Source organism: Pipistrellus hanaki (assembly GCF_964339955.1).
Source record: "Pipistrellus hanaki genome assembly, chromosome: 14".
NCBI classification, from domain to species: Eukaryota; Metazoa; Chordata; class Mammalia; order Chiroptera; family Vespertilionidae; genus Pipistrellus; species Pipistrellus hanaki.
In genome coordinates, this window is record NC_140516.1 from 27,040,103 (window position 1) to 27,062,969 (window position 22,867).

At 36.4% G+C, this 22,867-nt stretch overlaps 1 protein-coding gene across 1 annotated transcript in view; it reads left to right on the forward strand.

Annotated features, from left to right (window-relative positions):
- Nucleotides 1-5,975: 5,975 nt before the first annotated feature.
- The window catches only part of PCDH15 (protocadherin related 15), a gene marked incomplete at its 3' end in the record, with an annotated part of 622,267 nt that continues 605,375 nt past the window's right edge, over nucleotides 5,976-22,867 (forward strand). The window contains exon 1 of the mRNA XM_084903437.1: nucleotides 5,976-6,059. The remainder of the gene's footprint in view (nucleotides 6,060-22,867) is intronic.

Genomic DNA, 22,867 nt, shown 5'->3' on the forward strand with positions numbered 1-22,867 from the left:
ATGAAATGGTCAGATAATTTGACCTTATAATGTCTATTCTCACGAAGCTTAAAAATAGTTCCTGTATTTTCAAGTCCATCAGATGTACATTGAGATAAATGTCTCATCCTAAATCCAATCCTCTTTAAAAATTAAGTTTTAAAAATGGTATAAACAGTTCAGCATCTTCTTCACAAAGTTTACCTGGTAGGATTGCATATGTGCACACACAACTATATGTTTATGAAATGTGTTATGCCTTTCAGCATTGTCATTACTGTATTATATGCTTAAACTGCTCTTTTAAAATAATAGTCTGCCTGTTTGAAATCTCAGTACAGCTAAGTATAATATTAAATAAAAAATGTACTTTTTCTTATTTCTCAAGTTCTCACTATAAAATAGGCAAGTGCTGAGTTTAAAAAAACAAACAAAACAAAACAAAAAAAACAAAACAAAAATATACTGGTGGCAAAAAAAAAATTAATTCTAGATACCTTGAATCCAGACGATAAAGGGTTGTCCAAATAAAAAATAAAGCTGTGAAAGAAAGAGCTGTGCCACATGAAATTAAACAGACTTACTGGTGAGACAAATGACTCTCAGGCCCCAAGTGCCTGGTTGAGGTTTTCCCCAACAGCTTTGAATTTCAACTCTAAACGACAAGCCTAGAATGGCTTGATCCCAGGGAACTTGGTGAGACACTGCTTGCAATGAGCAAGGCTATTTTGATAATACTGCAGAAGCTTTGGTTCGCTAAAGCTTTAATGTGTGTGTGTGTGTGTGTGTGTGTGTGTGTGTGTGTGGGTGTGTGTGGGTGGGGGGGGAGGTTGGGGGGTGCGGGGAACTGCCTCTGCTTCTCTTTACTTTGCAGTTTCTATTGACTCAAGGACTCGGTCCTCATTCTGGAAAGATAGATGAAATCCTCTCCTGTCTTACTTTCTCAATGATATACATCTGAGAATAGCATAGAAGTAATGTGTTTTTTTAAAAATATATTTTATTGATTTTGTACAGAGAGGAAGGGAGAGAGATAGAGTTAGAAACATCGATGAGAGAGAGTCATCGATCAGCTGCCTCTTGCACACCCCCAACTGGGGATATGCCTGCAACCAAGGTACATGCCCTTGACCAGAATCGAATCCGGGACCTTTCAGTCCCCAAGCCGATGCTCTATCCATTGAGCCAAACTAGTTTCGGCAGTAATGTTTTTTTGTTTTTTTTAACTTGCGTTGGATACTCTGAAATGCTCTCTAACTGCAAGTCTGCTGTCTAAGGCTACAAGAATTATTCTATTCGCTTCATATGTCAATTTGCCAGAGCTATTGAATGGAGTAAGAAGTATTATCAGAGAAATAGCTTTGTGATATGATTAATATAATATAAATCTCTTGTTTGTAACTATAATATAAACCATCTGTTAAAAAAGTAAAAATTCCAAAAAATTAAATACAGAAAATAAAATGTCTATCTTTGACCAGCTATTTGCTTGTTATTGTTCATTAAGTACCAGTGCACAGATGAACTGGCATGAATACAAAAATTGATGGCAGTCTTCACAGCTGTATGTAGGATGTAACTGATTTTTGGCATGCAGCTAGAACATTATGTGTTTTGTTCCCGTGCTCTGTAAAATGTGTAAAATTTGTGTTTTATGAAAACTTCTCACAGGGTACAAATAAAATTAGTTTTATGAAATTTTATAATAACACACAAAATATGAATTTTGTACAAGCACAGAAGTACCAAAGTAAACATGTTCAAATGTTTATCTGTGAAAGGAAATGGGGAATGATGATTTCTGAAGTAGAATTTCATTAAAGAGACAATATGAAGAGAATTTACCAGTCTCTCTGCAGTGATAATCACCAAATTTATATTCAAGTGATATTGCCAGTCAGTACACATGCATCTACACAAACCGGAAAGCAGTTTTTAAGAGAGGGTGAATACTACCTGTTTTCAACTTTAAAAATTAGACAATTTATTTTGCCACATTTTTATAGATTTCATGATTAATAGTTTAAAGGCTACATGACTACTCTTAAAGTTGTGTAATATACTTTGCACATCCACTTCTCCATTTTGATTGACTTTGTATTTAATGATTTGTTTTAACTGTATATATGACACTTTTCGTTTTCTAAAATCGATGAAGTCCTAATCGTCAATGTTTAAATGTCTTAAGGAAACCTAATTTCATGTGTGGGATTGACTGCTCTCCTTTGAAGAAACTCCTCTTCCTCGGGCTTTGTGGCATGCAGCTGAAATATCTTACCTCCTGTAACAGACCGCTCTATTGCAGGCAACAAATCTAGCGCATTTACACTTCCCTGAGATGTAGAAAAAGACATCTTTGTGTAGATGTGGATGATGGGTGGCACAGCATTGTCTTTCTGGGAAGAGAAGGGTATCTCTTCCTCAGGGTGCACACTGTCCCAAGCCAGAGCACAAAGACTCACAAGGTGAGCTTGTTGGACTTCAGCCCCGGTTGCCTCCTCCCCGGGCACAGTCACCCATGACGGTGGCTAAAAGCAGCAAAATGAAAGTTCAGGAAGTTTAAGTGTTTCAAACCAGTATTCAAACCCAAGTCTCTTAAGGATCAAGGCCCTTCCTTCTCTTCTCTTCCCCTATTTCCATGAAAGATGGTCATCACTATCTGGTTAACTTATTTAGCACTGCCTATATGCCTTACAGGCATGCAATATGCTAGACATCCTGCTATAGAATGCCTCATAGGCACATTCTATTTAATCTTAAAATACTAGTCCATCCTATTTTACATCTGAGAAACTGGAAGCTTATAAATGAAGCAGCGTGGTGAAGGTCATCAGGCTGGTGAATTTCAGGATGAAGTTTCCAGTTCCCCTCCTTGAATCCAAACCACAAGTGCCTAACCATGGCATTGTGTGGTGTCACTGTAACCCTCCATGAGCCGGGACTGTGGCTTGGGATCTCACTGTACTTCTGTGTACGGTGAATGGACATAGAGGTAGCTTCAGTTTCATACTCCTAGGCCGCTCCAGATCCTTTGATTCAGAGTCTCCACAGCAATCTACATTTGAACAATCCCCCTTTGATCCTTAGACAAATAAAAGCTTAGGACACCTAACTTATCATAGGTCATCTGTGCCTGAAATTCTATAGTGACTTTCTTCTGCCTATATTATAAAAAAAAAACAACACTAAACTTAAATGCAAAGATTTGCTTTACCTGAAACTTGCTCTCTCATGCTTATGCCTACATTACCTAATCATACAAAACTTTGTGTTAAAATGATTCTACTAATATCTAAAATTTCCAAGTAGGTACCATATTCCATTTACTATTATGAGTATTAGCAAAATATGTAACATTTCAGTATCTTCATACACCTGTGGAGGTAGGTATCATTACTATTCTAATATCCAGATTAAAATTCAATTAATTAAACATTTACTTTATATATAAGATATTTGGCTAGAAGCAGTAACACATGCAAAGATAAATTAAACAAGGCCCTAACTTTATGAAACCTAAGTTATTAAAGATGCTAAGACTCACTAAAAAATCATCATGTTACCTACAAGAGCTCACTTGATAATAATGACTAGCCAGCTCCCTTAGACCAATATTTTCCATTCCTAGAAGTTATGCAGATGACCACCAGATAGAATAAAATATATTTCTCCAAATACATTAAAATAAGAAACTCCCTAAAAGTCAAAACTTAAGTATTGTGTTACATAAATTATATGTATGCACACATGTAATGAAACATCATTAATACTGATTATTTAAACAAAGATTCATTGTCAAAAGGAATGCCTGATATTTTGTAAAAGAAAAAAATGGAGGTGAAAATGTGATGTTTACATATTTATCCTAGACTATAGTGCATTTTTTATTTCTTATTATAGTTTCCCTAAATCCAAATACGGTGATATAAAAATCCAGCTATTGTAATCCATAGAGTTTAACTGTTAATGATCTAATTCCTCACAGGGAGAAAGAAGAGATGTTTTTTTTCCACATGTGTAATATTTCAGTGAAGTGAAAAAAGTATTCCCAAAGAAAATGTGCATGACTTTGTTTAAACATTTATTGATAAAGATATATTTATTAAAACCATAGCTTCTAAGCTTTTAAAGCTTCAATTTCTACAACAGTAAAGTGTCTCTGTCTCTTACAGTCTTCACCACTGACCTCCCCTGACCCCCAATCTTCTGGGTTTTGAAGGAAGCAGATCATTCAGTTTCTGAGTCCTATATGAAACTAGAGCAAGTAGGATTTGCTGAAGGGTTCTAGGGCTTCACCTATCATTTATCTATGATTAACTCACACATCTTTCTGCTTGACATTTGTGACCCATTTGGCTGACCTCACATTATTTCTACATTTTTCAGAATTTCCCCTTTCCTCTGGAAAACGGAGCTTGCAAGATAAATGAATTTTGTATTTAGTGAGATGTTACTTTCTGAGAATGTATGTGTATGAATGTATGTGTATGAATATGTGTATGAATATGGCAACACACCAGAGGCATTCTGTGCAATTTTTTTTGTTGAATGAGATGAGTGTATCATCATGATAAATAACCATTTTGTCCATGAAGAAAACATGTGCTATGGGGGTTTTGTCTGTGTATTCTTCACCTTGTCATTTCTAACTAACCTCAGGATATCTGCTCTGTCACAAACACTAGGATAATACATTCTGAAATTGTTTTTATTCTCAGATTCTTCTTTCTCAGAGGCTCAGATGAATGTGTGGACAAAATCTGATAAGGACCTGAATAAATCCTAGGCATGGGAGATTCCTTAGAAAATTGTATATCTGATTTAGACAACAGAATGCCTTTTTCCACCAGGTTACCTGCCCATTTTCGGAACTTTATTGTGAGGATCTTATATATCACAATATTTTAAAAATACGGTATAACTTTTCTTATAGTATTGTATGTCTAACCGTTAAGCCCTAAGTCACATGTACCCATAAAGACCTGAAAGCCTTGGCCAGCATCAGCCCATGGACAGAATAGTCAATGGGTTCGATTCCTAGTCAAGGACTCGTACCTGAGATGCATATTCAATCTCCAGTCCAATGATTGGGGCGTGTGCAGGAGGCAACCAATTGATGTGTCTCTCTCACATTGATGTTTCTCTACCTCCCTTTCTCTCTCTCAACCCCTCCCTTCCTCCCTCCCACTCTTTCTAAATAAAATCAATGGGGAAAATATCCTGAGTGAGGATTAATTATAAAAAATACCCAAAGAGTCTATTTTTTTTATTCCTGTAGAATACTATATGAAGTCTCCTTCTGCTCCAAAGATTTTGGGATCCCTAGGGCTTGATATAAGAGAGTGGACTGAGAGAGAGAAAGAAAGAGGGCTATGTAGAAGGGGCATGATAAAAGGAGCTCAAGGGATTATTTTGACTTGTCACTAATATTGTCCTTGAGTGTAAGCTGCTAAACTTCTTAGAACTGATGAAGTAAAACAGCAAAAACAACCACACAAAAGAGAGCAGAGGATCCCCAGACAGGCTGACAGGACACAGTACCCATAAGGCAGCCAGTGATCAGTGGCCATCAGTCTGTCTTTTGGGCTGTAGCACCTGCTGCTAATTGCTGCAAAGAGCCCAGCCGTCACCGCGTGGTTTAGCACACTCAGCTCTCCCTGGGTGTGCTGTGAGAAGCAGGACAGCTAATTGCTGTTGCTTCAGCGCCAGTGCATCGACATGCTGAGCTAATAGCGACAGATAGAGGGCAGACAGATTCCGGCTAGCAGCTTCTAGTTAGTTTGCTTGTGATAACTAAGGCAGTTGGCATACCTCTCAGAACGGGGAGAAAGAAAGATTGTATGCCTCCTAGGTTGATTACGTTGAGGTGATTTTTTTTTCTCCTCTGCAACATTTTCCTGATGACACAAGACTGGATATTAATGCCTCGCAGAATCAAGGAGTGTCACCTGTGAACGAATCGCCGTGGACCTCGCTGATGAGCACGGGCTGTTTTGGAAGGGATGTGCAGGAGGCAGCCTTGGCCAGAAAACTTGCTGCTGAATCTCACATGGGCTAAAGATGAAACTTTGAACCTGCAAGTAAGTTCTTTCTCCCTCTCCCTCCGCTCCATTTTCTTACTCTGTCACAGTTAAGGCAGCAGCAAAGCACAGAGAAAGTTAAGAGCTTGTTTCAGGGCAATTGGTCTCTGTCATGATATTACTTTCTGTCATGATATTACTTTCTGTCATGCTCATTCAAAGAACAGAGTGGTGATGATGTGTGAGTAATTATCTTCCAGTAGGACCAGCACCACTCCTTGTCCTCTCAGTTTTCTAATTACTGTGTGGTCTTGTAGTATTGTTGAGTTGTCAGTGTAATACTTAGACACACGCTTTTGAATAATAACTGTGTGTTGTTTTGTTTTAATGTCACTCTTCATCCACTTTCTTTGCTTCTTTCTCTCTCTCTCTCTCTCTCTCTCTCTCTCTCTCTCTCTCTCTCTCACACACACACACACACACACAAAACATGTGGAAAAAGAGCAGAGGTACTGGCATGCTATGTTTAGTTTTTGAGTGTGCAAATGTGTGTGTGTGTGTGTGTGTGTGTGTGTGTGTGTGTGTGAAGTTTTGTGCATGGTAGTTGCTAGAGGTTATAGTCAGTGGATAAGTTAAAGTGGCTAACTCTGCCTCACATTGAACAGCATTATCTTTTGTGTTTTGTTATAATATAGAGTGTCCTGATATTTCACAACAGATGTTTTAGTGCCTTAGAAAATCTGATCCTTTCTGAAAGTGTCTGGGAGCATTTAGAAAGCAAATCCAGATGGATTTATCCTTATAATACAAAGTTAATACCATCCAGCACTAGCAACTTTCCCGCTTCGTGGTGTAGCCTTCACGTTTAACAACACACTTAAGTTGTTATAGGGAAGGAGGGCCCCGAGTAATGAGTTTCAGGCCCCATCTGCTGCTACTCTAAGGCGTATCTCTCCTACGCACAGGTGGCCATCGGTGGCATGGACTGGTTGCATGTATGCAGACAGCCATTGTTAACCAGAGGATAGTATGACGGCCTCATGTAAGGTTAACTCCAAGTCCTTACTCACTGGCTTTCGCAAATAAAGCTAATTGTCAAATGTAGTAACCAAATACTTTAGGGGTAGAGTTATTGTGTTGCTTAACATCAGAGAAGCAGATAATTCATGGAAGAAGCATACAGTGCTTGCTGTAGTTTTTTACAGCACGTTTGAATTTTCTTATACAGGTCCTTGTGGCCTTATTTTTTACTGAAACTTGACTCTTCTATAGGTTTCTTCCGTTTTCTGTAGTTGTTGGTAAGTGTGTGTGCATTCATCTGTACATGTGAGTCTTCAAATTTCAGCAACTTAATCCCCATGACTGTGGGCTCACTTTCCTATGAAATAAAAGAGCAATTTAATGTGTACCCAGTTTCACAGACTGGGGACATTCTCACCTCTCAGCTGATGTAATAAGACTGAAACAGGGAATGTGAATCCCCTCACTTTGCCACAAAAAAATGACCTTTAGGCATCAACCATTCATTAACAGACCTGCATTGATCAGGGTATGTATTAAATTACTATTAGTTGTTCTTCCTTTTGCATCCCTGGTGTTTTTTAGCTACTTGTCTGAAATATTATAAAGTAAAAGTTTTGAGTATTCTTCATAAAGAGGTTTAAAGAAAATATTTCATTTTCTAAGAGAAGTCTTGCAATAATAATATTAGTGACATTATTTGATTAGCTTAGTGAGTCTCTGAACTCTAAGAGCAGTCCCCAAAACATTAATAATTATAATTCTAAGAAGAAAAGAACTTAGAGTTCAAGAAAAATGTCCATTACTTACTTTCTTAGTCTTTCCATACTTAAATTTTGTATAGTATGCATTTTACCTTTTTATCACCCAACTTTCTAGGCAGACAGAGACATAAACTGAAGTCATTTGTAAAAACTCTCTAGTATTTTGGTATACAGCCTAAGTTGGAAGTAAAATACAAAAGGTAATTATTACTTTCTTGGAATAGAGGACATAGCTATTTTTCTTTGATCACAAAATGTGTGTCAGGCAAATATACGTTGACCAATTAATTGCACATTTCTAGAATCACTTTATCATGAGGGCTTTTACCTCCTGAATAAATTATTAGCCTTTATAGTTAAAGTAAAAAATAAAACTAAGCAACCAAATAATATTAAAGTAATCCCCTAAATGTGAATGTCTATAAGGTTAGAAGATCTACTAACTCTTGTAAATGTGCAGGTGTAATTACAGACAATAAGAACTTTTGTTTCTTTGTACATGGTTTAAAATAATATAAAACTTCTCTCAGAAACCAACTGTTATCTTAACTTTTTTAGCACAGAAGCCCCTGTATAGATTTACATTTTATTGTAGCCTTAACAGCGGGGATAAATGTATGGTTTTAAGTTTTACCAAGGATCCAACCTATGAATAAATTCAAGTTGGCAGAAAAATGACCTCCAGCAAGAGATTGCTTCTAAATCAACTGAGTGTGTTTATCATCTAAAAGTTTAATTTTGCTTTGGACTCCATGTTTAGAGTAGATTTTGGTAACAGTCATTTTTATTTGTTTTCTACTTTTTTTAAAAAAAAAAGTTGTTCTTACTTTTTGCAACCCTGGTGTTTTTGAACTATTTTGTCACCCTATGTCTCTCTCATATATGCAGAAGGCTTACAATTATAATATTTAAAATAAATAATAGTTTTACTTGATAGGGCTGGCTTTCTAAAAAGGTTTCAGTTACTCTCAACTAAAGTTTTAGTTTGGATATAGATACTTTTCTTGTTGTTGTTTTTTGTAATGGGATTTTTATTTACTACTTTACAATATAGTAGATGGTAGAGTCAAAAGTGATGATGACATAGAGGGCTTTATATATTACTTTTATGCTCAAACATCATTGGATTGCATGAGGAGATATTGGAAGGAACATGGGTATTCATTAATGCTCACAGTCAATTTTGAGTGAAAAAAAATAACGACTATGAATAATGTATGGCAAGAATGCGTCCTCTAGTCTGTGTACAAATTTCAAACACTCAGAAACTAATATGTAACTTTCAGTTAACTTGAATGCCAGAGTTGCTTAGATTGAAATAGTGACAGGACCATGGAATATGCACAGAAATTCCAAATTCAAGCATACTTTCTTTCACATAAGAATGAGGGGGAGGGAGGTAAGGAGGTATGAGTATGAATAGTATGACCTAGAACTGGAATCACCAACAGTAATGTATAAATCAAAGTTCAGGATTTACAGGACTATGAAGATGAGTATGCCTTGGTCTCAGTCTGCAAATAAGTCATACACTAATGAATAAGATACGCACACACACACTTTATTCATTGAAGTAAGGAGCAAAGAAACCTCAAATTCTGGTATAAACACACAATTATTTTCCTTGTGAAATCCGGCACATTCCCTAAGCATTTTTGCCTCAGTACCTTCAAACTATCAGAGTTTTTGTAAGGATCAGCCAAGATAAAGAATAAGAAACCTGTAAATTGCTAAGTAATTTAATGTACAATTAATCATTGTAGTATTCTAGCAGTTAATTTTCAAGATTATTTGTGTGTGTGTGTATGTGTGTGTGTGTGTGTGTGTGTATGTGTGTGTGTTTCTCTCAGCAAACAGTAACAACCAGAAAAAAAGATTTCTAGTCCAAACAGTGAAAGTTTCTACCTGAGCAGGGTCATGGACCAATTTCCTTTTATCTCACAAGTTGTTTAAAGGTTGCACTCAACCTTAAATATCAGAGCATGGCTATTGAAGCCATAAATGTAAAAGGCAAAGGCAGCCATTACTTCAAGAAGCTAAAGCATACAAAGTACTTCTTCCCGTTGACCTGGTAAATGGAAAAAATTCAAAACTTGTTTATTGTGCTCCTTGATGGATATGAAATGGACAGGAGGTGTAACTTTTTGGTGGATTTTAGAGTGTAAACATTCTCAGGCCATGGCAGATGTGTAGTTCCCATTACTTTGAAAAGTCATTCATTCTAATGTTCAGTGAAAGGACGGGTTTCAGACAGAATAAGGCACCGTTTCCTGAACGGGGGGAAATTCAGTGTGTGCAATGAAGTGCATCATTCAAAAGCGAACCCAGCTAATGAATGCTCTCCCTGTGGTTTTCATAGAGGTGTCAGAATGAGCCTTTTCTGAATCTGCATCACTGGATCCTTATGGGAATGCAAATTGTTTCCCCAAGGACAGTGACTTTCCTTTTTGCTTTATCATTTAAGGGACTGATTTCTTCAACTTTGCTGCACACCACTGGAATCCAGAGAAGGTTCATTAAAACGGAATGAGCAGTTGTTATTTCTTTAGAACCTCAAGTCACTGTCTGAGAGGTGACAGCGATACATAGAGAGAGACACAGAATAGTCATGTGAAGAATGGGAGAATCAGAGAGACTCACAAAAAGAGAGAAGAAATAAAGTTAGAGTCAGAGTAAAAGATGAGCTAATAAAGAAGGAGTGTTGAGAGAGAAACTGACATACACAGAGAGAGAAAGAAGAGTCAAGTCAAGCCGAAACTGGTTTGGCTCAGTGGATAGGTCTGTGGACTGAAAGGTCCCAGGTTTGATTCCGGTCAAGGGCATGTACATTGGTTGCGGGTACATCCCCGGTAGGAGGTGCTCAGGAGGCAGCTGGTCAATGATTCTCTCTCATTGATGTTTCTAGGTCTCTATCCCTCTTTCTTCCTCTCTGTAGAAAATCAATAAAATATATTTATAAAAAAGAGTAAAGTCAGAGTCAGATAGACAGAAATGAACAGAAAACAAACAAACAAAAAATAAACAAACAAACAGAATAACCATACAGACTGGCAGAAAGACAGTTATTTGGACAAGATATATAGATGGGGAAAGGGGACAGAGACAAAAAGACTAAAGACAGAGATCAGAAAGAGAGATTGAGAAAGACAGGCAGACTAGACAGGTAATCAGGTAGGAAGAGAGAGGAGGAGAGATCCTGTGACGCAGGGAGAAATGAGATACAGAGTGTGTGTGAGACCATGAGAGGAGAGCAGAGGCAACTGAGTTCAGTTCTGCTCTAGTTCCTTACTAGTGATGAACTTGTTACCTAGCATCTCAGCCCAGTTTCTGTCTGTAACAGTTTAACAATGAATTATTTCCCATATATAAAGTTCCCTAGCACAGGACCTAGAACCAAAAAATAAAAATAAAAAATGTCTCAGTAAATGGGGACTAATATTGATCATCATTTTCATCAACACGTAGGTGGAATTACAGCAGCAAAAGTTTCGGAATGAGAGCGCAGGTCAAATCCTTGTCTCAGCCCTTATTCCACATATAATAAGGGAAATGATTTACCATTCATAAGCTATAGTTATTTCTCCTATAAAACTCAGGTATTCTTTTCTACCTCACAGTCATACTCTATGAATTAAATGAAAGAGTATATTTCATTTGGGGCTTTGCATAGCATATTTTAGTAGTTTCACTAGCTTCCTCAGTGTCCAGAATTTAGTAAGTGCTCAATAAATATTTAATCAATGAATGTATATTTGCTCTGAATATTAGTTTCTGTGAAGTAAGGAAAAGCTGAAATGATTTTATGGTATTTTAATATGAAATATTAAATAAAACAATCAGTTTCCTCCTGTCTGCTCTGGAGAGAACAGTGGTATTGATTTGCAGAAGTCTTCCTGCTATCCTTCCCCTTTTTTAAGAACAATTCAAATAATAGTTGTGGCCAGGAAAATTTGTCTTTCCTGTTGGTGACTTTTAGTCATATTTACTTACTTACTTACTTACTTACTACAGGGACTATCTATAGAAGAGAGAGGATATCAGGATGTGGAAAAAGTGAATGATTGTAATATGAGGAACAAAAATGGCCTAAGGGACAAGTAGAAGTTAGAACAATTAAGTTAGAAGAAGGTGTGAGAAAAAGGGTTTGGAAAAGTGAGATAAACATGAATCTACTTTTATGAATTTCAAAAGGAGATGGCTTAAAAGATCATAAGAAAGAATATGTACCCCTACCCAGTTTGGCTCATTGGATAGAGTGTTATCCTGAGGAATGAAGAGTCCAGGTTTTGAGTCTAGTCAAGAGCATAAACTTGGGTTGGGGGCATGCATGAGGCAGCCCATCAGTGATTCTCTCTCATCATTGATGTTTCTCTCTCTCCCTCTATCTCTCTCTCCCTCTCCCTTCATCTCTGAAATCAATAAGAAAATATTAAAAGAAAAAGAATGTGTATAGGTCATAAATGAAAACCCTATAAAATAAAAGCCTAATATGCTAAGGGTCCCGTCATCTGGTCAGCTGTTCAACCAATCAAAGTGTAATATGCTAATGATATGCTAAGGCTGCTCAACTGCTCACTATGACATGGACTGACCACCACTGGTTGATTGGTTGCTATGATGCGCACTGATTACCAGGGGTCAGACACTCTGACTGGTAGGTTAGCTTGCTGCTGTGGTCCCGCTGATTGGTGGGACAGAGCAAGATGGGCCAGACACTTCCTGGAGCCCTCTTGTGATCTGTCCCTGGCTGGCCAACCTCCCATGGCCCTCCCCAACCCCAATTGCACACTGGTGTGTACCCTCAGCCTTGCCTGCACATTCTCACAATCAAGGACCCCTCAGGTGATGTCGAAGAGCCGATTTCAGCCTGATCGGCAAGCCAGGCTGAGCGACCCCACTTGTGCACAAATTCATGCCCTGGGCCTCTAGTGTAGAGTATAAAGCACTAAACTTATCTGTAGCTATAAGGTAGAATATGATAAATTAAAACACATTTCAAAAAATAATTGAAATTTTCAAAATTTTAGTTGTTTTATGTTTTTTTTTAATATCTTTTTACTTTTTGAATTTTTAAGTGCTTAGTTCTTTTGACTAAATAAATTCCTTATACTTGGCTATATTTAGAGGAAATAATTCTTTGAATATATGCAAGGGTTTGATTTAAATCCTCTCTTTCTTCTGTCTTTGATGTGTTGTTAAAATTGTTTGATAAACGAATAAATAAAATAATGAATATTGAGCATCTACTATGTGCCAGAAATGATTCATGGTACTTTTCTTTTTTTTTATTTTTAATATATTTTTACTGATTTCAAAGAAGAAGGGAGAGGGAGAAAGATATAGAAACATCAGTGATGAGAAATAATCTTTGATTGGCTGCCTTCTGCACACCTCACACTGGAAGTCAAGCCCACAACCTGGGCATGTGCCCTGACTGGAAATCGAATCATGACTTCTTGGTTCATAGGTTGACACTCAACCACTGAGCCATGCTGGCTGAGCATAGTACTTTTCAATATGCCAGTCATTTAACATGTGCAAAGTAGATGATGTAGAGCAGTTTTCCCCTACCTCATTAATTTTATTTCTGAATATCTTTGCATGAGTCCCTTCATCTAATAGGTGTTGACAGTCTGTGAAACAACCTTACTTTTTATCTCATGCTCTTAGCATGGAATAGAATGCTTTGTTTTGGAGCTAGTGTTACATCAATTTGCTAATATTTTACAGAAAATGACAGCAAGAATTTTAGAGATCTTTATAAGGATTATTGAAACATTTTCACTCAAGGTATGCTGAGTTCTGAATAGCATACATTATATGAATTTCTATTTACATTCATTTATCAAGGTTAGGAATAGACTAAAATTCAGCAGAGCTTTAGATAACAAGGGTTCATTTTAACATGGTGGCAAATATTTTTTTTCCAATGATGGTAACATCAGTGGAAAATGTGTGAATGATAAAATGCTAAAGCAAAGAACATTTTGAGCATTTATGTGTCACTGGTGATGAGGCTCTGAAACACTCTTTGGCAGTCTTTGAGTAGGTGGCCTTTTCTGTGCTGTATTCAAACAGAGGTGGCCTGTATTCAGTGCCCCCAAACCTGGGAGATCTGTGAAAATGGCTAAGCTCTGGAACAGGGAACCTGATAATAAAATCAATACCCTTGTTTAAGGCATCTCAGCTAACATCATGTCCCTCCCTTTCTTCTCATGGTATATAGTTCGATTTGTTAAGCTTCTCACATATTCTGCTGAGGAGTCCTTAGCTTTTTATTATCTCTGTCTCCCCACTTTTGCCATTTGCTATGTAGTTTTCTGTGGTCAGCTAAATATGTTACTGGTGTTCCACTTTCAAACATCTACTTGAAATTACACATTATCTTTGGCCACTACTTTGTTCTCATGGCTTAATATTTCTTCTACTTCCTATACTGAGAAAAGTTTCTGGAAGATAACAGCTAAGTACTTTTGATCATCTTAATGACACAAATTTATACTTCAAAGTAAAGGTAAGAAAACTTGGTTTTAGGAATAATAGGTTTGTAAAATAATTATATTTAAAGATGCACTAAAATTAAAACATTCATTGCATATCTTCACAATGGCAAGATATCAGAAATAATAGCAATTGCTCTCTGTAAAATGGTGATTATAATAATTTCTCCTTTGGAAAATTTTGGTTTTTAACGTATTTAGTATATGCTTGTTCCTTGTCATTGAATTATATTTGCAGCAATTAAATCACCTCAAGCCTTTATCTTTTGCTTAAAGCAAGGATGCACACACACATGCATGCACACAGGCACTCACACACACCTCAAGTTAGGCTTACTATCACACTCACTTCTGCTGCAGTGCAATTTAATGTCAAACATGAATGTTGAAGGCGTAGCAGGAGGGAGGAATAAGCTGTTACATAGCTCATCAGGAAATTCTCTATCCTGCAGTTTTTGAGCTAGTCAAAGGGCAGGAATTTAACAAGGGACAAAATAGAAACAAGATTTTGTGATAAAGTACTGCATTCACACAGAGTATATCTTAGGGCATTTTGTTTTGTTTTGGGGTGATTATATCAAAGAGATTCTTGTAAATGTTATGAAATATCTTGATTGTGCATTCAATTTTAGGTTAAGGGTATTTTTGAAGCCACCCACTATGTTATAGGTGCTTATTTATCATGTAGGGACAGTTGCCTCCTTTCCTGTGGAGTTATGATCTTTCTTTTATGGAAAGTGATATTCCTTCTTGGACATTTCAAATAGGGAATGACCAGGCTTCCAAGGGTCCTTGATTCTATAAAGAATTAGATTACTAGTAATTTTTTATTTCAAATTCAATGACCCATTAAATGATTTATTAAAGCAGTTGCACTGTTTCCATTGCAATCTGGCTCCCACCCCTATTTCCTTTCTGAGATGCCAATATCACCAACTACTTACCTGAAATGCCAAATACCAATATCACTACTGACCACCTTTGTGCTGAATTCAATAGAAGGTTTCAGGCCTTGTCTTACTTTCAGCTTTATTCAATACTAGAAGCCTCCTGCACAAAATTTGTGCACTGGGGTGGGGAGGAGTGTCCCACAGTCCAGCCTGCACCCTCTCCAATCTGGGACCCCTTGGGGAATGTCTGATATTACTCTCACAATCCAGGACTGCTGGCTCCCAACTGCATGCCTGCCTGCCAGCCTGACTACTCCCTAACCACTCCCCTGCCAGCCTGATTGATTCCTAACTGCTCAGCTGCTGGCCTGGTAACCCCCAACTGCTCTCCCCTGCCAGCCTAGGTACCCCTAACTGCCATCCCCTGCTGACCTGGTCACCCCTAACTGCCCTCCCCTGCAGGCCTGGTCGCCCCCAACTGCCCTCCCCTGCAGGCCTTGTTACCCCTAACAGTCCTCTCTTGACAGCTGGTTGCCCCAAACTGCCCTCCCCTGAAGGCCTGATCACCCCCAAGTGCCCTCACTTGCCAGCCTGGTTTCCCCCAACTGCCCACCCTTGTTGGCTTGATCACCCCCAACTACCCTCCCCTAGAGGCCATCTTTGATCACATGGGGACAGCCATCTTGTGCAATGGTGTGAGGGTCAATTTCCATATTACCTCTATATGATATAGGATTGCTGACTATGCCTTAATTTTTGAACCTCTCTCTTCTCTTAATTTTTATGGCATAGATTTCTCTTTTGCTGTTATCTTTGCTTTTTACATCTTATTTCTCAAGACACATTTCAGGTTCATTTTCAGGCTGATCTTCCTCTGTGTATGTCTTACATGTCAATGTGCACAATTATACTTACTTCCTTCTCTTCTTTTATTTTATATCACTTCTGATTTATTTTGCTCACTGTTAAATTCTTAACCAATTTCTTTCTGCAGATGACAGCTAAAATTATATCTCTAACATCTACACATTTCATTCCAAAACTCATATTTGCAAAAAACACCTGCCCCTTGGAAATTTCATTTGGAAATCTTATGGGTATTTCAAATCCATTACTCATGTGACTGAGTTCATGATTTTCCCCCACCCCTACTTCCCAGCTTTTCCTTTCCTGTTATGAATTCCTATTTCAGGGACTAATAACAACCAATATCAAATTACTCAAGTTTAAAACCTATGTATTAGACTGCTGGTTCTCTCTCATACTTAATGCTCATATCTTATCAAATACCACAATATTTCTGTCAATTCTACCATCTTAATACAATTATAATCTAATTCTCCTTTTATCCTTTCCTTTAGTCATCATCATTTCCCACCTAATACCCAACTCATCTGTTTTCCATTTCATCACTTTATGTTCCTCTGTTTCACTTCCTACTACCTCCATCTTTCCTCTATAACACTATCAATCTCACCACATCACTGCCTTGCTAAAATATTCCAATATTTTCTCATTTTCTCATTCTATTTATTCAGTTTGTCCTTTGGATCACCTCTCTCTCTCTCTCTCTCTCTCTCTCTCTCTCTCTCTCTCTCTGCCTAATCTAATTTACTGAAAGGGAAGAAGAAAGAAACATAATTGTTCTATGTAACAGAAAACCCAAAAATGTAGATATGGTTTGCTACAAGGATTTAAGGCTCACATATAACTTTCAAATGCATGTCTTCACTTGCTTTCTCTACTAGTTGAATGTGTTCTCAAAATCTTTATATATCCTATATCAGTAGCTTTGAGGTCCCACCATTACAGCACCTAGTACTAGAGAAAATCAGTAAGTTAATAATTTGATAATTCAACCAAATATATCTATGTTGAGTCTGCTTGGCTGTGATTTACCTGAATGGCTTATCTACAGTATGAGGGGAGAATGAAAACTGTAGATAGGCTCATTTTCAATTATATGCTACTAGAGACACATTGCAAGAAGATTTGTACAATAGGCCTTCCTTACCCTGGCTGCTGGCACTGGTTTCCTCTGGCACCCGGGATCCAGGCCTTCACTCTGGCTACCACCTTCCATCTTTGCTTCAGCTAGAGCCTTCAGTCTTCTCCACTCTGGCTGGAGCTCTGTTCCTGTAGCTCCCTGGTCCCTCCACCCTTCCCCTCATAGCAGGCATCCCCTCCCTCTGTGCCTGCATATGAAAATTAACCTACCATCTTTGCTGGTTTAATTTGCATGCTCACGCCTGATTGGCTAGTGGATGGCAGGAGGTATAGTCAATTTGCATATTTCTCTTTTATGAGTGTAGAAACTGTTGGTCCCTGCATAAGGGTCAGTTCTAGGAAGTAAAGACATAGTGTGGCTTGGCTCACAAAAAAATAATACTTGAATGTAACTAACGTGGGAAAAATTTTAATTGTCTCTCACCTAGAACCAAATTGCTTAGACTTTTGAAATTAACTTTCATTATTGCACATTGATGTGTGAAATCCTTAGACATGTTCCCTAAAAAGCTAACTATAAATATTCAAAAAATATATCCTTTTTAAGTGAAGGACTGTATCGCACATCATATATAGTTAATCTCTATAACAGTCACAAATAGACTATATTAAGAGCTATAGTATAGATTTTCATATTTCATTATTTAGATTCTTATGCAATGGATTTTTAAAATATATTTTTATTGATTTCAGAGAGGAAGGGAGAAGGAGAGAGAGAGAGAAACATCAATGATGATAGACAATCACTAATGGGCTGCCTCCTGCACGTCCCCTACTGGGAATCAAGCTTTCAACCCCGGCATGTGCCCTTGACCAGAATCAAACCTGGGACCCTTCAGTCTGCAGGCCGACACTCTACGAGGGATATATTTTTCTCTTTCCATCTTTATGTTGGATAGTTTTTAAAATTTATCTTTATTGTTGAAAATATTATAGATGTCCCTTGTGTGGTTTTCTCCATTGACCCCCTTCTACCTTCTATCCACTTCACTGAGGCCTTCACCACAGTGTTGTCTGTGTCCATGGGCTATGCACATATACATATAAATTCTCCAGTTAATCTCACCTCCGCCACCCCTGCCTTGCTCTGAAAGAAGGATATTTTTGAAACCCTTTAAACTTTCATATATAATTTACAAACTGCTTTTAGCATGCATTTGCCATCCATTCCTTAGAGACTTCCTTCTCATTTAAAAAAATGAAGAGTGTAATCAAATAATTAATATTATGCAATTCACTTATAAAAAGGAGATTAAATATTACTTTTTACATCAAAATTGACATTCTATCTGAAGGTAAGATCTACAAAAGCAGATAGTTTAAGGACCCAGTTTTTGATGTTACACTTCTAGGTTAGATGAGCAAAATGCATATCAAACAACGCCAATTATGTTACATAACAATATGAATATCTTTACATAGTTAACCTTGGAAAAGTTAGTAAACACAATTGCAATGGTTATAAACTGTAAAAGTGCTATTGTAGCAGTAAAGTAATATCAGGGACTGCCATTCCACATTTTATCTTATTCTCACTGTTTTAAAGTAATAAGAATTGTTGACTTAGTAATAGACATGGTGAAGGGTAGAAAACTCTAAAGTCACATGGAAAGAATAAATCAAAATATTGCGGTTTGTCATTTCATCATATTAACATAGATTTAGGAATCCATAATGCATAATATTCCAGAAAGCATCTCCTTTATTAGAAAGTCTGCTGCTATACTTATATTTTTCATATTTACATTCCCAACTGAGCAGTGACCTGTTCAGTGCCAAGGATTGCTTATTAAATGAATAAATCAGATTTATTTTTTCAAGACAGCTGTTTCTTATGACTAATCTATGCTTCATATCTTTGATTTATATAACAGAATAATACTAGATATTTGTAGTCTGACTTGTGTGAATTCTTAGAAACTGTTGTTGAGGATGTTTTGTCTGTGTTTTATCTGGTCTTTTAATAATAGAGTGTTTTATTATGGAATATATTTTTGAGAAGCCTTTATTATAATTGGTAGTATGTAATGAAGCAATATCATATTCAAGTGCCTGTGCTTGGTGATTATACATCACATATGATTCATTATATTACTTTAGAGGGTTTAACTATGGACTTCTCTAATGATGTGATTCCTAAGATCTCTTAGTACTGATGGGAACATAGCAATCATGTTCTCCTCTGGTTGTCAATTTTGCTTCATACATTTTAAAATCACAGAATGATGACTGATGGCCATGATAAGACATTTCCTTCTTGTAATCCCAGAAATCAGTCATTGTTTTTCATGTTCATATACTTGGAGAAGTGAAAGAGCATCTTATGTCATAAGTGCGGCCATTTAATACACTTGTTGAATAAATATAGAATTCACAATAAGTACTTCAGTCTATGTTTATAGGAACTCAAGTACAAAAACAAGAAAACTATTTAATACATCTTCTTACATTATCATTTGTTTTCATTATCATTTATTTCTTCACTATTATTTATTTTTTCATTATCATTTATTTTTTCACTTCAATTAAAGTTTGATATAATAAATTTTGGTATTTATGGCCAATTTTATTAATATTAGTAATGCACACTTTTTATGTTAATGAATCAAAAATGTATATACATATATATTTAATTAAAACTTTACATAAAGTATTGAGACAATTTGGGATATTTACCATTTAATGTTTTTAGAGATACTAAATATACTATATGTAAACATATAAGGTAAGGTGTCCTTATTGTACAGTGGCAATAAAAATGAGGCCCTCATGTAAAAGACTTACTGTGATCTGTGATGATATATGTATATATATATATAAATGGATAATAGATTTGAATGAGATGACTATTACCTATGTTTCCCCTATTTTGCTCATTTACTTATAATTTCCCCAAGCACCGATTAGACTTGGCTGGTAAGAATTCTCAAAAAAAAACAAAAAAACTGGATTTTTTGTGTATTCCTTACTAATGATTCTTTAACATATATTATGTAAATAAGTATGAATTAAATACCTCAATGCAAATGAAGTTGTTTATAATAATTTCAGTCACTTATCATTTTATAATTTTATTGGCATTTTGATTAGTAGATTTTTATATGAATATTCTAAAGAGCAAAAGAAAAGAAACTTTTCTATATCTATGCTTCTAATTTGATTTGTTTACCCTGAATAGTGTATACACTAATACCTACAAACTTTATAAGTAATGTTTTGAGTTATAATTACTTTTGTGTTATACATTTTATTTTACTATTGTTTTCTTATTTCTACCTATTAGTATCATTACATAGCAATACAACCAATAGTTGATTCATTATTTTTCAACTACTTTTTGAAAATTCTGACTTGACATGGTAAATAATAAATTGCCATTTTAAAGAATGTGGACATAGAAGTGAGATGGGTGATCATATATTAAAAATAAAATTTTTATATAGTTCATGTATTAATCACCTATTGCTGAAATAATGTTGTACAACAAATAACCTCAACACTTCAGTGATATGAAAGAATAAGCAATTATTGCTTATGCATCTAAGATAGTCACTTGAGATAGAGATGAAGAAATATAAGTGAGTGGATATTCTATCTTTTCTAAGATTTCTGTCCCTGAAGAGATAGGTGGCAGGATTTAAGATTTCTCCAGAGTATAATATACTTTTTAATATTTTTCTTGCTTTAACCTTAGTATATAGATGACTGGAATAGACAGTCTTGAAAGATTAGTGTGTATATATATATATATATATATATATATATATATATCCTCACCAAGGATATTTTTGCATTGATTTTTAGAGAGAGTGGAAGAGAGAGGGAAAGACAGAAAACATCGATGTAAGAGAAACACATTGATTGGTTGCTTTCTGCAGGAGCCCTGACCAGGCCCACGGAGGAACCTGCAACCAAGGTACATGCCCTTGATCAGAATCCAACCCAGGACCCTTCAGTCTGTAGGCCAATGCTGAGCCAAACCAACTTGGGCCATTTATATTTACGGTAATGTGCAAGCTGATTACACAGAGGAATTTTGAAATTCTTCCTTGAGGGTTAAAGAATGTTGAGGAATCAGTGCTCCCTTAGGAACATTTATTCAGACCGAAAGAGGAGCCAATTACACTTATCATCAGTGTGCAGGGAGTAACCTTGATAGTTGCTTCTTGTACAGGCTCTCATGAAGTATATAAGGTGCTTATTAGGTATTACTATAACTGGGAGCTTTAATTAAAGGGCAAGAAGAGGAAGGAAGAAAAGGGGGAGGAGCTTGGGGGTCAGAAATGAAGCACGTTTTATTAAAGTATTAATTCTGAGGTAGAGAGACAGATAGAACAACAAGGAGGGAAAGATTGATGCAGAATCCTGTGGATCAGGAAGGATTAAGCAATTATTTCTCTGAGCACCTAAGGTCCTAGAATAGGTGGTTATTTTACAAGGGGAATAAAGAAGGAAAAACATTTTAATACACTAGAACTAGCTTTATGCTGTCTTTGATTTTATTTTCCTCCTCTTTCTTTCTCTATGACCTGATTTTGAGTCATCTTTGGATAACTGAAGGTTAGTTTTGCTCTGAAATGCAGAGATACTTTTATTGTTGGTCAGAGTTGTTCAGGGTTAAAGAAGGATTGAAGACTGGAGTGACAGGTGAGATGGGTCAATCAGAGTTTAAAAAATTAAAATCATATCTTATGTAAAATAATTTATTAAGCTAAATTCAGCTTCTAATTACGCAGGGCCATGACTAGTATGGTATAAGGATATGAGGAAATTAAAAAATAGTATTAACATCCTGTAATATGTATTTGTATGTGTTTATGCATACAAACATGTATCACTTTTTGTTTTGTATCCATTTTCTTCACACCATTTTCCTTTGGACACCCCCCTCCCACCATTAATTCAAATCCATGCAATTTGATTTGTAATATCCCACCCAGCTGTTCCATTAGTTCAGACAAGAAGGGGCATGAAGAATCTTGGTTGTGTCCTAATCCAGACTAAATAGACCTGAAAGGTTTAAAAACAAAATGCAGTCTTTTTGTGTCACACCAGGGGATTTTGCTGTAATTCTACAGAGAATGTTAGTCTATACTAGAATATATGCACACAGGTACATGCATATGACATGTTTAAAAAACAAGGAGCACATTCTTTGCACATAGTTATTTACTTAAAAATGTGCCAGAGCAGGGTTACATTTTTTGGTAGGTACAGTGCAACCAAGATCAATGTTGTAAATTCAAAATGTACCCCCATCTAGGCACATTAACTTTATATTTTGTCTTTGTATAACCCCAAGGAGAACATGAGTCTGAGTTTATAGAGTTAGGACTAGATGTATTCCAGGTCTCTTGAGGCTGGCTGTGTCCTTCACATGGTTTAGTGTGGTTCAATATTACCAGTCGGCCCTTTCCATGCAGTTTTTCACTCTAATATCACAATTTAATGTGAATCAAATGCTGCACTCTTTGACCTCATCATAAATTGAGCCAATTTTGACTCTATATTCAGTCTATTATCAAGGGCATCTAAACTTTTTTCCAGTACTTAATATGAGAATTAATCTGACCAGTCAGAATAAAAAAATATATTAAGATAATTTCTTTAAAAAATATTGTTAGGGTCACCTATGGAGGAGCACACGAGGCCAAAAGGGGTAAAGAATTATAAATTTATTGTTACAT